This window comes from Medicago truncatula, chromosome 1, assembly GCF_003473485.1.
Source record: "Medicago truncatula cultivar Jemalong A17 chromosome 1, MtrunA17r5.0-ANR, whole genome shotgun sequence".
Taxonomy (NCBI): domain Eukaryota; kingdom Viridiplantae; phylum Streptophyta; class Magnoliopsida; order Fabales; family Fabaceae; genus Medicago; species Medicago truncatula.
The window spans coordinates 12,671,911-12,691,623 of NC_053042.1; the positions used below are offsets into that span (position 1 = coordinate 12,671,911).

The window sequence follows — 19,713 nt, forward strand, 5'->3', positions numbered from 1 at the left end:
GATGCTTTGTGTTTGTGCCACCTTGTTATGTGTCCTGAAATATTTTTCTCTCCATTTGCCTTGTGGGGCTTTCCAACTAATCCTTATGGATTATCAAATGATCTGTCACATCTTTTATTTTGATTTGATTTGATTTTTTTACATACTAAAATTGGTATCTTATCTTAATAAACTAATTAGTAAAGAAAAATTAAAAACTTATGGATAATTCTTTCATCTATTTAGTTTCTCTCTCTTTTCCACTGAATTTTTTGTTGATCAATGATCTTATATTTATTTCAATGATTTATTAAAATAAAGAGAATCAAATAATAGATTTCTTTCTTTTTTTTCCTCAATTTCTTCTCATCCCCGCAATGTGAGGGTATGTAATTATATAGGTGGCTACTTTCTTCTCCCCAACATCACACACCTAATTTTACAAGTACAAATATTTACCTTCATATAGTTTATGGAGGTTTGAATTCACTCTCGAAAACATGATTTTTTTTGTTACAAAAGGGAAAACATGAGTTATTTTTTGTGTGAAGGCAAGGAAAACTAGCTTCAATTATCTATTTATCTATATTTATATACAAAAGGAATATTTAGTTTATGTGTGATACTTTTTCTTCCAATTGTATCTTTCATTTTAACTATTTTATTTACAATTTTTTAAATATTATTTAAATATTTAATGGAAAAAAAACAGTTTAATTTCATTGTAAAAGGGAGAATCTCATACAATAGGAACGACATCGATTAGTATAATAAAGGGAGTTAATTTTCATCTTATTTGTCAAAATTACTGGATATAGCAAAAAAAAAATAGATAGCTTTAAATGCGAGACAAACATATACAGGTTAGAAAATCTATTAAGGTTGATTTGGTGGCATTGACTTAGGATCTGGGAGTGTGTTGCTCAAGATTTCATGTTTGATTATCTCCGGTGTCAATTTGGGTGGTCTAATTTAACTTCTTAAAAAAAAAAAAAAAAAAAAGACATATAGGTTAGTTCTCTTCCTTCCACTAGATTGATCATAAAAGAAATAAGTGTGGTTGAAACAAATTGTTATGTTACATGGAAAGCCATCTTGGGAATAATTTAATAAGATACCTTGCCACCAAAGATTTCTTCTTCTAAGTTGAGTTTGATGATATAATTGAGATACCTTGCCACCAAAGTCATAATTTTCTAAGGAGAAATAGGATGGGCCATTTGGTTTGGGATAAAATTAAGAAACCTTTTTGGTTAACCAAATTAACTTGTCAGATTCATAGAAAATTTGTAGATTTGTATTCCAAAAAAATTATGATTATACTTGTTTTGAGTTGGAAAGCATATATTGGACGAAAGATGTTTTTATTTGATGCCTCTTTTTCAATCACTTGACTAAGTGTCATTGAAAGTGATTCCCAATTATTAATTGTGTGTGTTGTAAGTGATTCCCTTATAACATATATCATTCGTATATTTAGCTTTATCCCATTTTGCCTTCAAGTAATCCACAAACCACAATGCACAAAGGAAAAAAAGATGCATATTCTCTAGCTTTAAGACTTTTAGCAGCTCTTAAAACTTTTGCAACATATTTTGTTTGGTGAAAATTCCACCATGCAAATAGTTTAATTTCATTATGTAATTATGTTGTCACTTTTGTTGAATATAGTAGAACCACACAAAAAATAAATAAAGGGAAAGAAAATTGGTGACCTAATGGAGTTAGTATCCTCTCTCTATTTTTTATTATTTCCATTTTTTCAATTACTATAGTTTTAGAAGTATAAACACAATAATGTAACATTAAACGAGTCTAACATTGTTTATACAATCTAAAATATTCAAAAATTGTAATAATAGAGAGATACTAGTAAATGAAGATAAAATAAAGAGAATCCTAACTCGACCCATATTTCTTTACCAGAAAAAAGTTTAGTAGAATTTTCAACGTTTGAATTATGGTAACAAAATGCTTGCCACTGCTAATAAATTCAAAGTATATAAAGTACATTTGTTGAATAAAGACGTGCAAGAAAATGCATGTTGAAGGAGCAGGTAGATACTACCTCCTTTATCTAGCCTAACCTAGATTCGTCTACCTTATCCCACAAGTTAATTATTACAAACATGTCAAATTTCTTTTACAATTTGTAGTTGATTTTTATGTTTTAATGATGATTTTGAAACATGAGTATAAATTATAGAATCAGCTGTGCTACATTGAACGACTTTTCACTGTATGATAGGTATAGGCAGCACTAAATATGTATCACCAACTAAATTTCAAAGTTCATATATAGATAAAAAAAATAAAAATATTGAAGCAGAAATGTGATATGCAAATTGATACGAATCCGCAAGTATATGGTTTTATCGAGTAGTGAAAAGATTATCGTTCATAAAGAGTTATATGTAATTATCAATCTTATTTTTAATTGTGATTGGCTGAAAAGATCAAATTGGTTGGTTTTATAATCGTTTTGTTAAAATTCAGATTAAAAGGCGTCATGGGATGGTTTCATCTTAATATCGAATCATTCCAAATCTATTTCTCTATCTTTAAGTTAAATTCTTTTCTTAAGACAAGATTCTCTTAGTTATTTTATGTTTCCTTTCAGAATATATAAATGTATCTCAATAACAACCAAGCTTTATTCTCATGGTTGATTATTATTGAGACCTTTGAAGTGCGAATTTTATTTTTTCAAGACTTCATAAAACTATTCATCTGGGGTATGGAGTGTTCCCATCATGTTTTGTGCAGTCTTGTCCAATCTCATTTGTTCCAATATCAAACTTCATTTTTCGGTCCTTTGTTTAATGTTTGAGATGATGAAATAACAACTATTAAACTATACCTTTCGGTCTTTCGTTTAATACTTGTTACTGGGTTTAAAAACAATAAGATTAGATTAGAAAATAGAATTTAACCAAAATAGATATCTAGACTTAATTTGAATAGGATTAAGTCATTAGACTATTCCTAAAAAATTCCAAGACTAGAAGGTTTACTCATTCATGATCATGGTACATAGAAGATTAAAGTAAAAAGGCATAGAAATAAATTGTATAATTGTAAATGACTGAATGTAAATTGGTGGAAGATAAATTGCTGAAATGTAAAGAACAAGAAAGTAAAATGAAGTGCAGAAAATAAAAAGCAAGAATAAACTTAGAACAATGTTAACTTTGATTCAATCAAAAACAAGTTGACAAGATTCCAAGATGATTACAAATCTGATGGAGGACCTTTCGTTTGCCTTTAGTTTGACTTCATTGCAACTTAACTTATGATCGAAATACTGGACATGAGTCAGTAAGGACCGTGTGCTTTTTTCCAACTATTCATTTTTCTTGCTTTTCTTCAATTTCTTTGCTCCTACCTATGCCAAATGCTCTCATTTCTTCATTACTTGTCCTGAAAATAAAAAATCAAAGTATTTGTAGTAAAAGAACTCTAAACTATGATGAAAACTAACGAAACTTTATTGAATTTGAATGCTAAAAACGACATAAAATTGTAAAAGATAATGGTGGAGGATATTTTGGATCAAAATTAACGAAACTTTCTTCAATTTGAATGTCATACCTGTCTTATAAAATTTTAAAAGACAATGGTGGAGGAGATTTTGGATCTTTATCTTTTAGATTTATCAGTTGAAAGATAAAATAAAATCAAAACACAGAAAGTAAAACAGGGCATTAAGTGTTCTTTTTACTCTTAATTACAATATTATAAGTGAAGTTTGATAACTCAACTCAATAGACTAATGCTTACTCCTCTCTTAACTTCTGCACTATCACCTAACTCCCCTTATGTAACGTCTGAGGCTGACGAGGCAACCGAATCACATTGAAATGAAAGGGATTCTGAGACTGTGTAGGTATGGGACAACATGGTTGAAGGAAGACTTATAAGAATTGTTTGGTTACTGCCTATATCAACAAGATGCATCTTCTTTTCGGTAGCACATTCCATAAGAACTCCACAGTTAAGCATGCTTGACTTGGAGTAGCTAGTCTTTGGATGGGTGGCCTTCTGAGAAGTTTCCCAAAAAACGTGGAGTCAGTCGACAATCCTGAAAGTCGTCTGAGATGTTACATCTTAAATATACAAAAATAATTTTCTTGTCATGTTTTCAATAGAAAAAAAAAATAAATAATGCACCTAAATAGTGCATTTAAGTATTGTCCAAAATGAGAAAGACATAACCTAACTTGAGCATTTATTTATGTGAAGTGTGACTCAAGTAAGACAGTCTGAAGGACTTTAAGTCCTAGAGAGAGAGAGAGAGAAAAAAAAAAAGTTTGCTTTAGGCTGCAAACAAAAAGCATGCCTAAACCTAATATATTTTGTGTTTTTTTTCCACTTTATTCATCTCTCGTGCGCACTTTATTTTGACAATTTACCTTCTATTTGAATTTTATAACCTCAAGTGAATTTTACGTTTTCTACATTATAAAATCCGAACTATATTTAATCTAGTTTAGTACAGATTCAATTTATTAATTCAATAGGATCTATTAAAATTTTATAATACAAAATGACATAATTTAAAATAAACAACAAAAATTTAATACTTCAATACAATTTATTAATTAAACTATAATACATTTACATTAACATGACACTTTGTAGTACCCTTAAAAAACATTGTTCAACAACACATGTTGGACACCTAAAGCTAAATTTGTACCACATGAAGACAGAGGAAGAAGATGGGAACACAAGATGATGGAGCATGAAAAGGTGGAAACTTATCTAAACAATCTTAGATTCAAACTGATTTGAAATGCAAATTGATGGGGGACAACCCACTTTGACCATTTATAATAACTTGACAAAATGACACGAAAGTCCGTGTTGACCATCATATTCTCCCCATAAATACCACAAAGTAGTTTTGAGGATAATATGAATGGACAATAGTGTAACTATGACATCATAACCGCACCCAAAATGAAAAATAAGAAAAAAAAACAGAAGAAGGAAAGACATTGCACTTTAGAATGAAAACTATGGAAGAAAAAAAAAAGGCTATTTATAGCCAAAGGATCACCTAGGCTGTAAGTGCAGTCCATAGAAACATGTAAAACAGATTCTTGACCCCAAATTTTGTTGATCATGTCGAAAACCGTCCAAACCTTATTGGTAACGACGTCGTCTATGTTATGAGTATGGTTTGGATTATATAATATAAGAATTTGTCTGGATTATATAATCTAAAACGTGCCCAAACTGTGTAAAAACTTACATTTAAGGGTTTGATAAATATTGGATTATGTAATCTGAACCAATCAAATAGATAATTTCTCTATGTTCCACATTACAGTGACAATTTATGTCGACCTCAACAAAGAGAAGATTCAATCAATTGACGTGTTTGGTTCATTTGCAAACCACATCACAAAACCATGAACACTTATCCAATAGATATGAACATTAATCCATATAAAGTATACTACAACAAGGGGAAACCCAATCTATTTAGGGTACATGTTGATATTACATTGTCTCAGAAACGGTGGACAATGTTGAGTATCGACGTACGTCGGTTGACTCAAGCATGCCCGGTTCACCCAGATAAAGCTCTAGAATGACGACGTAAGAACCATGTTCTCTATATTTGATCAGTACAACTCGAAAGGATTGATCGAGTAAGATGCTTCATTGGTGTGATCTTTTCATGATATTCAAGAAAGTTTGATTGGGCTCATGTGAAGGTGAAAAACACAAGAAGGGGGGGGGGGGGGGGGGGGTTGAATTGTGTTTTCTTTTTCTCTTAAAAAATACTTCTTCTGATAAAACTTCAGAAGCAGTTTGATTGTTTCTGATGAAATGATCAGAGTCAGATTGCAGCGGAAAAGAACAGAGCAGAGAAAAGAAAGACAAAGACACAAGCAGTTATCCTGGTTCCTTCCACGACACGGAAGTAGTTCAGTCCCCCTTGCACTTCCAAGGAGATTTCACTATAATCACAAAGATTACAACTGCTCAATACTCTCTAAGTATGAGACTTCACAAAAATGCTCAAGCACACACGCAAGAGTCTTCCAATGCTCAAGCACTAAGCAAGAGACTTCTAATGCTCAAGCACGCAGGCAAGAGACTTCTAATCAAACAAAAATACAGAGAATTGAGTTTGAATTGAACACTTGATATACAATCAGTGGTGTTCACAATACAATACAGAAAAGACTCTAGACTTTGAATTTCTAAGATGTATCAAATCAGTGCAGAAATTCAGTGTGCTTTGTAGAATCAAATTGACAGAGTTTTGGCGCTTTTGAACTTATGTATCTCTCACTTTAATCTTCAAGTCTTCACTCCTTTATATAGAGGCGTGAAAGAGACGTTGAGATAATCAGCACGTCTAAAGAGTCGTTTGAAATCCTTTGATTATCCACCAGTGATCCTTTGCCTGATTTGGGTGTAGTCCTTTGAAGAATAAGCTTCAAATTCATTCCCATCTTGAGTGTACAAATTCTGCAGGCATGGCTGTTGTTTTGTCTTGTAGCGTAGACAGAAAACAGAGTAGTGGAGGTAGTGGTTGTACACTTGTACTTTGTCAACTCTATTAACGAGAGACAAGTGCTCAGTGCTATCCATATATCCGTTGATACCTCCCTTTCAATTCTTCGTTCTTCTTGGATAAGACTGAATTGAGAATCAGCTACTTTGAATCTTCAGTTTGATTAAAGGATCAAACGTAGCTTCTGGTGAAGATATTGCTTCTGATGAAAACTTTTGCTTCTGAAGACCTTCTGCTTCTGATGACGTCATTACTTCAGAAGCACTTCAGCTTCAGGAGCAGTTTTCTTCAGATGCTCAGAATTTCTTTTACATTCCATTGTTCTTCCAAGACCTATTGAAATAACTTGAGTAGCCTTTGGTCCTGTACACTTGAACAATTATTAGTAATAACCAATTGATAATTTTTAATACCTTGTTATCATCAAAACTTAATAAGGTTCATTGTGAAACACATTTTGTTCCAACAATCTCCCCCTTTTTGATGATGACAAACAATAGTATTTAAAATGTTCAATTGTTGTTGATCTAATTAATAAGTTGACCACTGGGATAGAGGTTTGTAAGCTCCCCCTGAGTCTAATAGATCTTTAAGGTGAGGTTTGTAAGCTCCCCCTGAGTTCTATTCTTATTAATTAAATTTCAATAAAATACTCATAAAAATCAGATCAGAAGTATTTAAAAAAAAATTAGAAGTGGTTATAGTGGGGCTCAGTGCCTTAAAAATACTATACATTTACTCCCCCTTTTGTCATCAACAAAAAGAATAAAAACAAAAGAAAGAGTAGCAGAGCATATAAACATATAAACCTTAAAAAAAATAGTATGTCAGAGCAAAACATATTGAAGGTGAAAAAGCACAAGATCCAGAAACAATGATAATATATATAAAGAAAGGTTAAGATACAAAGACAAAGCTACTAAGAACAAAAGTAAAAAACAAGCTAGTGTTGGGTGTGCAACTAAGGTTGGGCTTGCTTATACAACTGTTCTAAGAGATACTTGATCTGATCATCTTTCTTCTGAAGTAGCTCATCCTTTTCCCTTAATTTCCTTTTATGCCCAGCATGAATTCTTGCAGCCCTTGTGATGTACTCTTCTTCTGGATAGTAAGGAGAGATGTCCAGCAGAGGCACAAAATTCAGCTCTTTCTCCTTAGCTGCTTCATGCATATCATCCAATAGCTTCTTCAACATAGCAGAGTGAGATGACACACATTTTGTTCTGAGCTGACTCATCAGATCAACAAAGCTCTTCTCCAGATCCATCCACTGATCATAATAGTGAATAGGAGGTACAGGAACTGTTCTGCGAAGAATCAGTGCCTGAATCTCATCACTAAGTCTGATCAGCTGTTCCTCTATATACTCAGTCTCAAGGATACTGTCAGGGATGGTTGAAGGTTCAGATTGAGTTGTATTTGATGTGGAAGGTTGGTCAGAGGTTAAGTCTATTATTGGTGGCTCTGGTTGTTGTTCTGGTTCTGTTGTTTGGTCAGAGGCTATATGTTGGTCAGAAGTTGTTTGCTGGTCAGGAGCAACTTGTTCAGAAGCAACTTGTTCAGAAGCATCTTGTTCAGGAACAGTTTGCTCAGGAACAGTTTGCTCAGGGATGGTTTCTGTTTGTTGGTTTTCTAACACAATCTTTCCAGGGACTGTCTTAGAGGCCTTTGTGGGTGTTGGTTGCATTTCACCACCTAGATGTTTTTCTAAGTTGTGAAGGGTTGAGTTTTCTTGTTGTTGGGGGGTTTCTAAAGTAGTTGCTTCTGAAACTACTTCAGAGACTTTTTGTGGAGTTTGGTTATTTGGTGAGTTTGTTTGGGTAGGTTTTTGGTTAGGTTCAGGTTGTTGTATACTAACAGGTTCTGGAATATCTGGATATAGTGGATGAGTAGTAGGCAAATTGAATTTCTCACACAGTTTAATCCTATTTTTGGAAAATTCTATTTGAGTTCTCTCATAGTCAAGTGTTCCAAATTCTGTTAGTTTGGTAGGTTTGGTTTTTAGAAGTTTGTCTATGTGTTGGCTAAGGGGTTGGTCATCTGATTCTGTGGATGATGAAGAGGGTGAAGAGGGTAGAGTAGGAAACTGAGTATAAGTTGGAGCTTTGGATGGATTACCTGAAGAAAGAGGTTCTGACTGAGGTGCTTCTGGAGCTTTTGTAGAAGGATCTGATGATGTGGCTCCTGAAGCTTGCTTATTCTTCAAGGCTTGAGAAAGCAGAGTTACTCCATGCTGAATAGTTTCTTGCTCTAACTCAGAAGCTAAAGCGGCAACGACAGGAGTAGGCACATACCCTGCAGCTTTGAGACGCTCATCCCTTTCTTTCTCATACAATTCCTTCATCCTTTTCCTTTCTGCTATCTTGGATGCAGAATACTCCCTAGCATACTGCTTTAATTCTTCAGACATTTCAAAACTGGGCATGACTATAGTCTCAGAAGTTATAGTCCTTTTTGCCTTCTTAGGGCTTGAGTCTTCATCCCAGTTTTCTTCCAATTCTTCCAACATTTCTGCCATTCGTCCTTCAGCTGTCTTCAGATTTCTTGTTAAATTAGACCTCTTCCTTTTGATGGTCTGAAGAGCAGCTTCTCTTTTCTTTTTGGGACTTGGAGGCTCTTCAGAAGCAGCTTGCTCAGAACCTGTTTGTTCAGAAGCAGACTGTTCTGCTGTTTCTTGAGCAATCCTTGTCCTTTTTGTGATAAGAGGAACATCATCCAAATCCTCCACCTCCTCACGAATGGTGGACATAGCAAATTTTTCCTTCTTGGCTTTCTGATGCTTCTGAGCACCCTTCTCAGTAGCATCTTCAGCAAGGTATTCTTCCTTGGTGATCTGCTTCTTCTTAGATTTTCTGCCTTTGGCCACAGGCAGATCACCACCATACATCTCTTCTGGGATATCTTTCAAGCTGATCTTCTTGTTGTAGCTTTTGTAGAAGTCCAAGATGTAGGCCCTTTGCACATCCAGGGGATCTTTCTTGCAGATGGGGATGTGATGAGTGACTAGATCAGATATGACATCAGATTCATGCATATCTGTATCTAGTTTCTTGCAAGTTGAAATCAGCCTCATCTTGACCAGAGTTGCCCCATTGATTATTTTTCCTGTGACTGCTCCCAGCTTCTGATTATCATAAATGCCCACGTCTTTCAGGGCACTTAGGAGTCCTCCTTCTTGAAAGATTATGGAGAGCAGCCTTCGATAGGGAACGTACTTCCTGTTCTCCATCTGACTCTTCTTGAGTTCCTTGATCATGTATTTAAACATATACTTGGGAACGTTCATTGTTGTTTCCTGAGAGATGGTGTGATGCAGAAAGACTTTGTGACCAAGTGAAGGTTGATCATTTCCTCCACCTTTGGGAAAGATGTTCTCATTCTGGATCTTCAGCAGCATTTTCTTTTCCATGCTTAAGGTGCTGTAAGGCTTAGCATCCTTTGATCCGTAGATAGTGTTGTTTACTATTTCCTTCCAAGGGCTTGTTCTGGGGTTAGGAATCTCTTCTCCATCGTATGTCCCAGCAGCATCCCTTCTCATGGCTTGAGCAATCACTTGCTCATTGATTGTTACAGGAATCCCCATGACGTTTGATCTAATCTCAGTCCCAGTGAAGGCGAGTAGACCCATTTCTTCTCTGGTTTTTCCTTCCAAAGTAGGATCAACCAGAATCAACTGAGCTTCTTCTTGTTTAGCAGCAACTTTGTCAAAAATTGAAGCTCTTACCCAGAATTGTCTGACCAGTACTTCGTAAGTAGGACCATTGAGAAGACTGAAGTAACTCATCAGCTTCTGCTTCTTGTAGAACTTTACCAAGTCGCACCCATGGTGAGTTAGAGAAGCGAAATCCACTGGATTTTCCGCTTGAATGATTAACTCCCATTCCTCAATAGACATAGTTCTTCCTTTGATCTCATATGTTGGAGTATCTATATCCATATTTGATGACGAACCACCAGCAGAACTTGAAGATGCCATTGATTTGAAGTAGTTTTAGGGTTCTAAGGTGTTTTGAGAGGTTGAGTGAATGCGCTTACTTTCGCAGAGGGTTGAGAAGAAAATAGAAAGTGTTTGTTGTGAAGTGAGAAGTGTGTGAATTGACTTAGTGTTTTTATTAAAACGTTTGCAATTCAGAAGGGACAAACAAACACAACATTAATGACAAATTGGGGGCGCGTGTAAGTATGTTAAAAAGCAAATAAAACATCATTGCCCTTTTTGTTATACTCCAATACAAATAGACCACGTCAGAGACTCTTCAGAAAACTACCTTTTGGGTAATGGGACAGCTGTTACATAAAGTAACTACCAACGTTCCCACTAACCATGCTATTCAGAAGCAAAGAATACCACTTCTGAAGTTTTAGTGCTGACGTCATCTTCAGAAGCACATTTTCCTCAGAACCTCAGTTAAGAGCTTCTGATGAACCAAATGCTTCTGAATAAACTTCAGAACCAAACTTCTTATTCAGAGGCAAGCAATTTTTCAATCAGACACAAAATGCATGTTCAAATTTTTCTTAATAAAATCAAATCTTTCAACAGATAAAGGTTTTGTAAATATATCAGCCCATTGATGTTCAGTATCAATGAATTGTATATCTAAAATCCCTTTTTGAACATAGTCTCTGATAAAATGGTGTTTGATTTCAATATGCTTGGCTCTTGAATGTAGAATTGGATTCTTTGACAAACAAATAGCAGCAGTATTATCACAATAAATGGGAATACTGTTAGCATTAATCTGATAGTCTTCCAACTTATGTTTCATCCAAAGTAGTTGTGTGCAACAACTTGCAGCTGAAATGTATTCTGCTTCTGCTGTAGACATAGCAATAGTTGCTTGTCTTTTGCTTGCCCAGGATATCAGATTCTCTCCCAGGAATTGACAATTTCCACTGGTTGATTTTCTTTCAATCCTATCACCAGCATAATCAGCATCACAGAATCCAATCAACTTATAATCTAGGGATTTCCTATACAGGAGTCCAAGATTAGTTGTTCCTTTCAGATACCTGAAGATTCTCTTAACTGCAGTTAAATGAGATTCTCTAGGATCTGATTGAAATCTTGCACACAAGCATACACTGAATAAAATATCAGGTCTAGATGCAGTGAGGTATAACAGAGAACCAATCATACCTCTGTATAGCTTCTGGTCTACTACTGTTCCAGTATCTTCTTTGCTTAAGGTGCAGGTTGGATGCACTGGAGTGTTCATCACTTTACAATCTTCTAGCTTGAACTTCTTCAGAAGCTCCTTTGTATATTTTGTTTGATGAACATATACTCCTTCTTTACTTTGGTTGATTTGAATTCCAAGAAAGAATTTCAATTCTCCCATCATACTCATTTCAAATTCATCCTGCATTAACTTAGAAAATTCTTTGCAAAGAGATGCATTAGTAGAACCAAATATTATATCATCAACATATATTTGCACAATCAAAATATCTTTCTTAAGAGTCCTTCTGAAGAGTGTTGTGTCAACTTGTCCTCTTTCAAAATCATTTTTAATTAAGAAATTACTTAGTCTATCATACCAAGCTCTGGGAGCTTGTTTCAAGCCATATAGTGATTTCTTAAGTTTATAAACATGGTCAGGATGCTTAAGATCCTCAAACCCAAGAGGTTGTTTAACGTACACTTCTTCTTCAATGACACCATTAAGAAAGGCACTTTTGACATCCATTTGATATAATATTATGCCATGATTAATTGCGTAGGATAGAAGTAACCTGATTGCTTCCAATCTTGCAACTGGAGCAAATGTTTCAGTGTAATCAATGCCTTCTTGTTGACTGTAGCCTTGAGCAACAAGTCTGGCTTTGTTTCTGGTTACTTCTCCTTGTTCATTCAGCTTGTTTCTGAATACCCATTTTGTTCCAATAATGTTCTTCTGAAAGGGTTTGGGTACCAGATCCCACACATCATTCCTTTAGAATTGATTTAGCTCTTCTTGCATAGCTAATATCCATCCATCATCTGAGAGAGCTTCTTCAACAGTTTTAGGCTCAATTATTGAAAGCAGTCCTATTAATGACTCTTCTTGTCTAAAATGTGATCTTGTTCTTCTAGGACTATCTTTGCTTCCAATGATTAGCTCCTCAGGATGTGAAGATTTGTGCTTGAATTTAGGTTGAATAACCTGCTGAGTGTTATCTTGAAAGTCCTCAGAAGCACTTTCATTCTGTACTATTGGGCTAGATTCTGCTTCTGAATTAGACTCAGCTTCTGGAGTGATTTCAGCTTCTGGACTAGATTCAACTTTTGTATACTTTTCAGAATCAGAAGGTTGATCAGATTCTGATGCATCTTCAGAATCAGTTGTACCTGCATTACTTTCACTTTGCTCTGAAGTTTTACTTCCAGGCTCTCTATCATCAAATTTTACATGCATAGATTCTTCAACACATTGTGTTTCTGAATTATACACTCTGTATGCCTTTGACCTTTCTGAGTAACCTAAAAAGATTCCTCTTTGAGCCTTGACATCAAATTTCTTCAGATAGTCTTTAGTGTTTAAGATGTAACAAGTACATCCAAACTGATGAAAGTAAGAGATATTGGGTCTTCTTCCTTTAAAGAGTTCATATGCTGTTTTCTCCAACATAGGTCTGATATAGATCCTATTTTGAATATAACATGAAGTATTGACTGCTTCTGCCCAAAAATGTTTAGCTAAGTTGTTTTCATGGATCATGGTTCTGGCCATTTCTTGTAAGGTTCTGTTCTTTCTCTCTACAACCCCATTTTGTTGTGGAGTTCTAGGAGAAGAAAACTCATGGAGAATCCCATATTTTTCACAAAAAAGTTCAAATGGCTCATTTTCAAATTCTCCACCATGATCACTTCTGACTTTCAAAATTTTCAATTCTTTTTCAGATTGTATTTGAGTGCAGAAGCTGCTAAACACTTCACATGCATAGTCTTTACTTTTAATGAATTTTACCCAAGTCCATCTGCTGTAATCATCAACAATGACTAATCCATATTTACTTCCATATAAAGATGCAGTGTTAACTGGACCAAAAAGATCAATATGGAGTAATTCTAAGGGTCTGGAGGTTGATACAATGTCTTTAGATTTGAAAGAACTTTTCACAATTTTCCCTTTCTGACATGCACCACAAAGTGCATCTGAATGATAATCAATGTTAGGCAATCCTTTGACCAGTTGTAACTTGCTAATTTTAGAAATTAATCTCCAATTAGCATGTCCCAACCTTTTATGCCATACCCATTTTTTATCATTCATTGACAGAAGGCAAACTACCTTCTGATCAGCCAGATCAGAGAAATTTATTTTATAGACATTCTCAACTCTCTTTCCCTTGAATGTAATGGATTTGTCATCCTTGTTGACTAGTGTGCAGTTGGTCTTACTGAACGTTACATCATACCCATTGTCACAAAATTGACTAATGCTCAATAGGTTGTGCTTCAGACCATCTACTAGCCACACATTATTAATTGAGATGGAGGAATTACCAATAGTACCTGTTCCAATGATCTTTCCAGTTTGGTTGCCACCAAACTTCACTTCTCCTCCATCTTTCATTGTAAGGGTAAGGAACAAAGCTTTCTCTCCAGTCATGTGCCTTGAACATCCGTTGTCTAGGTACCATGACCTTTGTTTCTCTCTTGCCCTTAAGCACACCTGCATTTTTGGCCAATTCAGATTTAGGTACCCATATCTTCATGGGTCCTTTTGGGTTAGTTTTGGAGGTTTTACTTTTCCTCCCTTGTGCCTTAGGGTGAATGCTGAGTGGCTTCTGATCATTCAATACTTTAGGTTTGACACCTTTTGGTATTGTTTTCTCAGAAGCAGTAGCTGCTTTGTTCTTCTGATCCTTTTGTTTTGGGATTTTAGATTCTGGTTTAATCAGATTCTGATGAACAGGTTCTGATCTTTTCAGAATTTTAATCTTTTGACTTTTAGGATCAGATTTTGTCATCACCTTGATCTTAAGGTTTTCTGGCTTTGATGTGATCTTAGCCTGTGAACCAGAAGCTTCAGGTTTTGACTGAACAGCAGTTACAGCATTTGTACCTTCAGGCACAAAGGTGGATTTCAATCCATCCTTGATACAATCACAGTAGCTCTTGAGACTGTATTCTTTGGATTTCTCCTCAGAATATCCAATCCCTTTGCCTTTGTTCTTGTATGTGCTGTAGATCATAGAAGCAACTTTGCTTCTGTCTATTCCAGCCATAATAAAATCATCCAAGGCAATCTCATGTTTATTGCCTGAACCTTTATCACATTTTTCTTGTAGCTTCTGACAAAGACTCTTGAGTCTATCTTCATATGTTGTTGATATGAGGTTAAACCCTTTGAGTTCTTCTTCAGAAGCTTTCAGTTCCAATAGAGTTGACTTTTGTTGTTTCATCAAATCAACATATTTTTCTTTTAAATCTGTCAACTCATTGGTTCTGTGTTCAAACAGTGATAAAAGTTCTTTTAGAGAATCAACAAGTTCTTGTCTAGGGATTTTGGAATATACCTCATTTTCATCTTCTGAATCTGATTCAGCTTCTGATACTGCTTCTGATGATACTGTTGCCACTAACCCCATGGCTGCCTTAGCATCATCATCAGCTTCTTCTTTATCAGAACCAGATTCACTATCCAAATCTTCCCAGGTCGCCATCAAGCTCTTTTTGATTTGCTTTCTGAATTTACTGGAGTTGAAGCTTGATTTCTTGGATTTGCCTTTAAACTTCTCCTTCTGAAGATCAGGGCAATCAGCAATGAAATGACCAGACTTCTTACAGTTGAAGCATCCCTTCTGATCTTCTTTCTTGGAGTTCTTGTAACTACCTCTCTTGCTCAAAAATTTCTTCTGCTTCCTTGCCAGATACTCAAGCTTGTTGGACAGCATAGCCATCTTTACAGATTAATCTTCATCAGAATCTCCATCGGGTGATTCTTCTTCAGATTCACTGGCTTTGTAGGCTTTGGAAGATTTTGAGGTCTTTCCTTTAGATGGTAAAGCAATGGATTTACTCTTCTTAGAGGTTTCATGCTCATTTAAACTCATTTCATGCACTTTGAGTGAGCTAACAAGATCTTCAACACTTAAAGTATTTAGATCCTTAGCTTCCTCAATAGCAGTTACTTTGGGTCTCCATCTTGAAGGTAAGCTTCTCAAAATCTTACTAACATGATCAGAAGCAACATAGCTTTTCTTCAGTATTTGCAATCCAGAAACTAAAGTTTGAAATCTTGAGTACATTTCTTCTATACTCTCATCATCCTTCATTCTGAAAAGTTCATACTGATGAACTAGCATCAAAGCTTTAGCCTCTTTTACTTTCTTGCTGCCTTCAAAGTTTGCACATAGAGAAGCAAACATAGCCTTCGCAGTAGATTTGTCACTCATCTTCATGTATTCGGTGCGAGGTATAGAAGCCACAATGATTCCTCTTATCTTGTGGTGTTTCTTATAAAGCTTCTTCTGAGCAGGAGTATGTATTCTTCTGTCTATAGCAGCTCCTTCTTCATCCAAATCCAGATCATCAACTCCATCTTCCAGTATGTCCCATAACTCTTCATCCAATCCCATGATAAAGCTGTACATATTAGTTTTCCACCATGAAAACTCTTCTGCATCTCCATTAAACTTTGGAGCTTTTCCAGAGTCTGTTTTCTTGTCAGCAGTATCATAGTCATGCTTGACACTTGTGTATTTTGTAGTAACTGATTCCTCATCTCCAGACATGTTTTTCTAATAGATCTTGAACTGTAACACGGTTAAGTGCTGTGATAACAGAGCAGGCTCTGATACCAATTGAAGGTGAAAAACACAAGAAGGGGGGGTTGAATTGTGTTTTCTTTTTCTCTTAAAAAATACTTCTTCTGATAAAACTTCAGAAGCAGTTTGATTGCTTCTGATGAAATGATCAGAGTCAGATTGCAGCGGAAAAGAACAGAGCAGAGAAAAGAAAGACAAAGACACAAGCAGTTATCCTGGTTCCTTCCACGACACGGAAGTAGTTCAGTCCCCCTTGCACTTCCAAGGAGATTTCACTATAATCACAAAGATTACAACTGCTCAATACTCTCTAAGTATGAGACTTCACAAAAATGCTCAAGCACACACGCAAGAGTCTTCCAATGCTCAAGCACTAAGCAAGAGACTTCTAATGCTCAAGCACGCAGGCAAGAGACTTCTAATCAAACAAAAATACAGAGAATTGAGTTTGAATTGAACACTTGATATACAATCAGTGGTGTTCACAATACAATACAGAAAAGACTCTAGACTTTGAATTTCTAAGATGTATCAAATCAGTGCAGAAATTCAGTGTGCTTTGTAGAATCAAATTGACAGAGTTTTGGCGCTTTTGAACTTATGTATCTCTCACTTTAATCTTCAAGTCTTCACTCCTTTATATAGAGGCGTGAAAGAGACGTTGAGATAATCAGCACGTCTAAAGAGTCGTTTGAAATCCTTTGATTATCCACCAGTGATCCTTTGCCTGATTTGGGTGTAGTCCTTTGAAGAATAAGCTTCAAATTCATTCCCATCTTGAGTGTACAAATTCTGCAGGCATGGCTGTTGTTTTGTCTTGTAGCGTAGACAGAAAACAAAGTAGTGGAGGTAGTGGTTGTACACTTGTACTTTGTCAACTCTATTAACGAGAGACAAGTGCTCAGTGCTATCCATATATCCGTTGATACCTCCCTTTCAATTCTTCGTTCTTCTTGGATAAGACTGAATTGAGAATCAGCTACTTTGAATCTTCAATTTGATTAAAGGATCAAACGTAGCTTCTGGTGAAGATATTGCTTCTGATGAAAACTTTTGCTTCTGAAGACCTTCTGCTTCTGATGACGTCATTACTTCAGAAGCACTTCAGCTTTAGGAGCAGTTTTCTTCAGATGCTCAGAATTTCTTTTACATTCCATTGTTCTTCCAAGACCTATTGAAATAACTTGAGTAGCCTTTGGTCCTGTACACTTGAACAATTATTAGTAATAACCAATTGACAATTTTTAATACCTTGTTATCGTCAAAACTTAATAAGGTTCATTGTGAAACACATTTTGTTCCAACATCATGATCTATGAGAAAATCGAGGCTTGGATTGATGGACCCAATGAAGAATTTAGTTTAGTGGATTCATGATCTTGCTTGTATTTAATTATGTTTCAATTATTACCACTATTGTTTTACTTTGTTGTATTATGTTGTGGTTAAATTATGTTGTTGAAATTGTTGTGGTTTAATGGCAGATTTTTCTCCTTTCGCATTATGAACACTTTTAGATTATATAATCTAAAATATCCAAAAACTATTTCGGATAATATATTTTAAACGAAAACAGAACAAGGATTTTGGATGGCGTGAGAGATGTATAGGATGGAAATGATTCTATATATTTTTCCTCTGATATGCAATCAACTGTACCCGCCTATAAGCACTTTGAAAGTACACATACGAAAAGAAGAAAGAAAAAGGAAAAAGAAGAAACAAAATACAATGTTTGTCCATCCAAGAGGCACTCTTTAAAAACTTGAAATGATAAGCTTTTATAAAAAGTTTGTTTATTTAATTTAATGCGTTGAAAATTGAAATGTTTAACTTTTTTTTTAAAAATAATTTCTTAAATTAGAATGCTTAGAAGAGTTAACCTGAAGGCATTTGTTAGTAAGACTCTTTCTAGAATTATTTGCAATTTTAAAAAATATGGTAAACTTGGATCACTTAAATGCTTATATTTGTATAAGATCAAACATTAGAAAGGGCTTTAAGACTTTGACCCTCATTTATGAGAATTTGCCTCTGAAACTCAATTGTGAATTGATTAAGAGATGGGATTAAGCTTTATTCGGTACATTAAGAAAATAAGTTAGTTGGTTTGCATGGACCTTTTCATCATTTGATTGATTGCTAAAAAGAATAAAAAAAACACTAAATTAACCGTGTCTGACCTAAATTTTAAGATGATATCATAGCCCTTCTAATATCTATTATGCCACCCACCATCAGGTCACTCAGATCATGCGTCAGATGTTTAGAACTTGACGTGAGGGGAGTGAGTTGAGAGTATTACATTGAATAAGATATGACTTGAAAACATCTTTATAAGTGGGTCATTCCACACCTTATTGTACATTGAGTTTGGCCTAATCTAAATTTTCAAGAGATATCATCATATGAGTATCTATTTCTACTTGACCCACCTATTTGCAACATCAAATGATTGTTTTGTAGATTTTAAAATCAAATATTTTTTTTTGCAAAACTTTCAAAAAAAAACTTTATGCACATTTGGTGAGCACCAGGTCAAATAGTACACTACTGTCAACAACCACCCTGTCAAACAATGATTTAGTTGGCTCCCCTGGCAACATAGCATTGGCATCCCCCCGAGTAACAAATAGGGGCTGGAAGGAGATCAATTTGGCAAAATTTACCGGTAGGAAGGAGTCTACAGAGATACATTTATCCACACATGCTTGAATTACAAACTTCAGAGGGAGGAAATATAAGCAAGAGAAGGGTTCATGTCCCAACAGTATCTGCATACCAAAGGCCATCATGATCGTTGACATGCATTTGCTTCAGGGTACTCTCCCCCAAAGCGGTTGAAGGTCTTCCTTCCTATCAGCTTTTGCTCACCATCAGACATATTCAAAAACTAGCTATCAAATCACTACAATTGTTGATTGTTCGCCACAGCTAGTTGTAGTCAAATTTTAACTAGTTATAGATCTCTTGGATCTTCTGTGTTCTGTACTACATAATTAGGAGGATACAAAATGGACAATCACCATAATGTTGTACAAAATCGAGTAAAACACAAACATATTCAATGAATTGAAGAGTATGTTAGATCTTTTTGTTGGTGATTTTCAAAATAATGGAATCACTTTAGAACCAAAAGTTGTATCTCTTCATGGGAACCATTCATATACATTGGAACATTACTATTTATTATTAATAATGAACCATGACATTGATTCAAGTATATATGGTTATAACCTTTGGCAAAAGGGTGCTTAATGAATCATGGCATTGATTCAAGTTAAAGAGGTGTTTTCTCTCATGTGAAGAGTCATATAATGCACTATAAATGCTTGACATTTGGGCATTAGTTGAATATACAAAAACCACACAACTACACACAACTTGGACAGAATTTTATTACATTAACAACATAATTCTTCATCATTCTATTATTCTAAATC

The 19,713-nt window shown here is 35.0% G+C and overlaps 1 long non-coding RNA gene across 1 annotated transcript; it reads right to left on the reverse strand.

The window, feature by feature from the left end:
• Positions 1–3,153: 3,153 nt before the first annotated feature.
• Positions 3,154–4,111, reverse strand: LOC120579722 (uncharacterized). The gene is made up of 2 exons (XR_005645470.1): positions 3,571–4,111; positions 3,154–3,399 (listed from the first exon to the last, which is right to left on the reverse strand). It is a non-coding gene; the product is annotated as an uncharacterized lncRNA (long non-coding RNA).
• Positions 4,112–19,713: the final 15,602 nt, after the last annotated feature.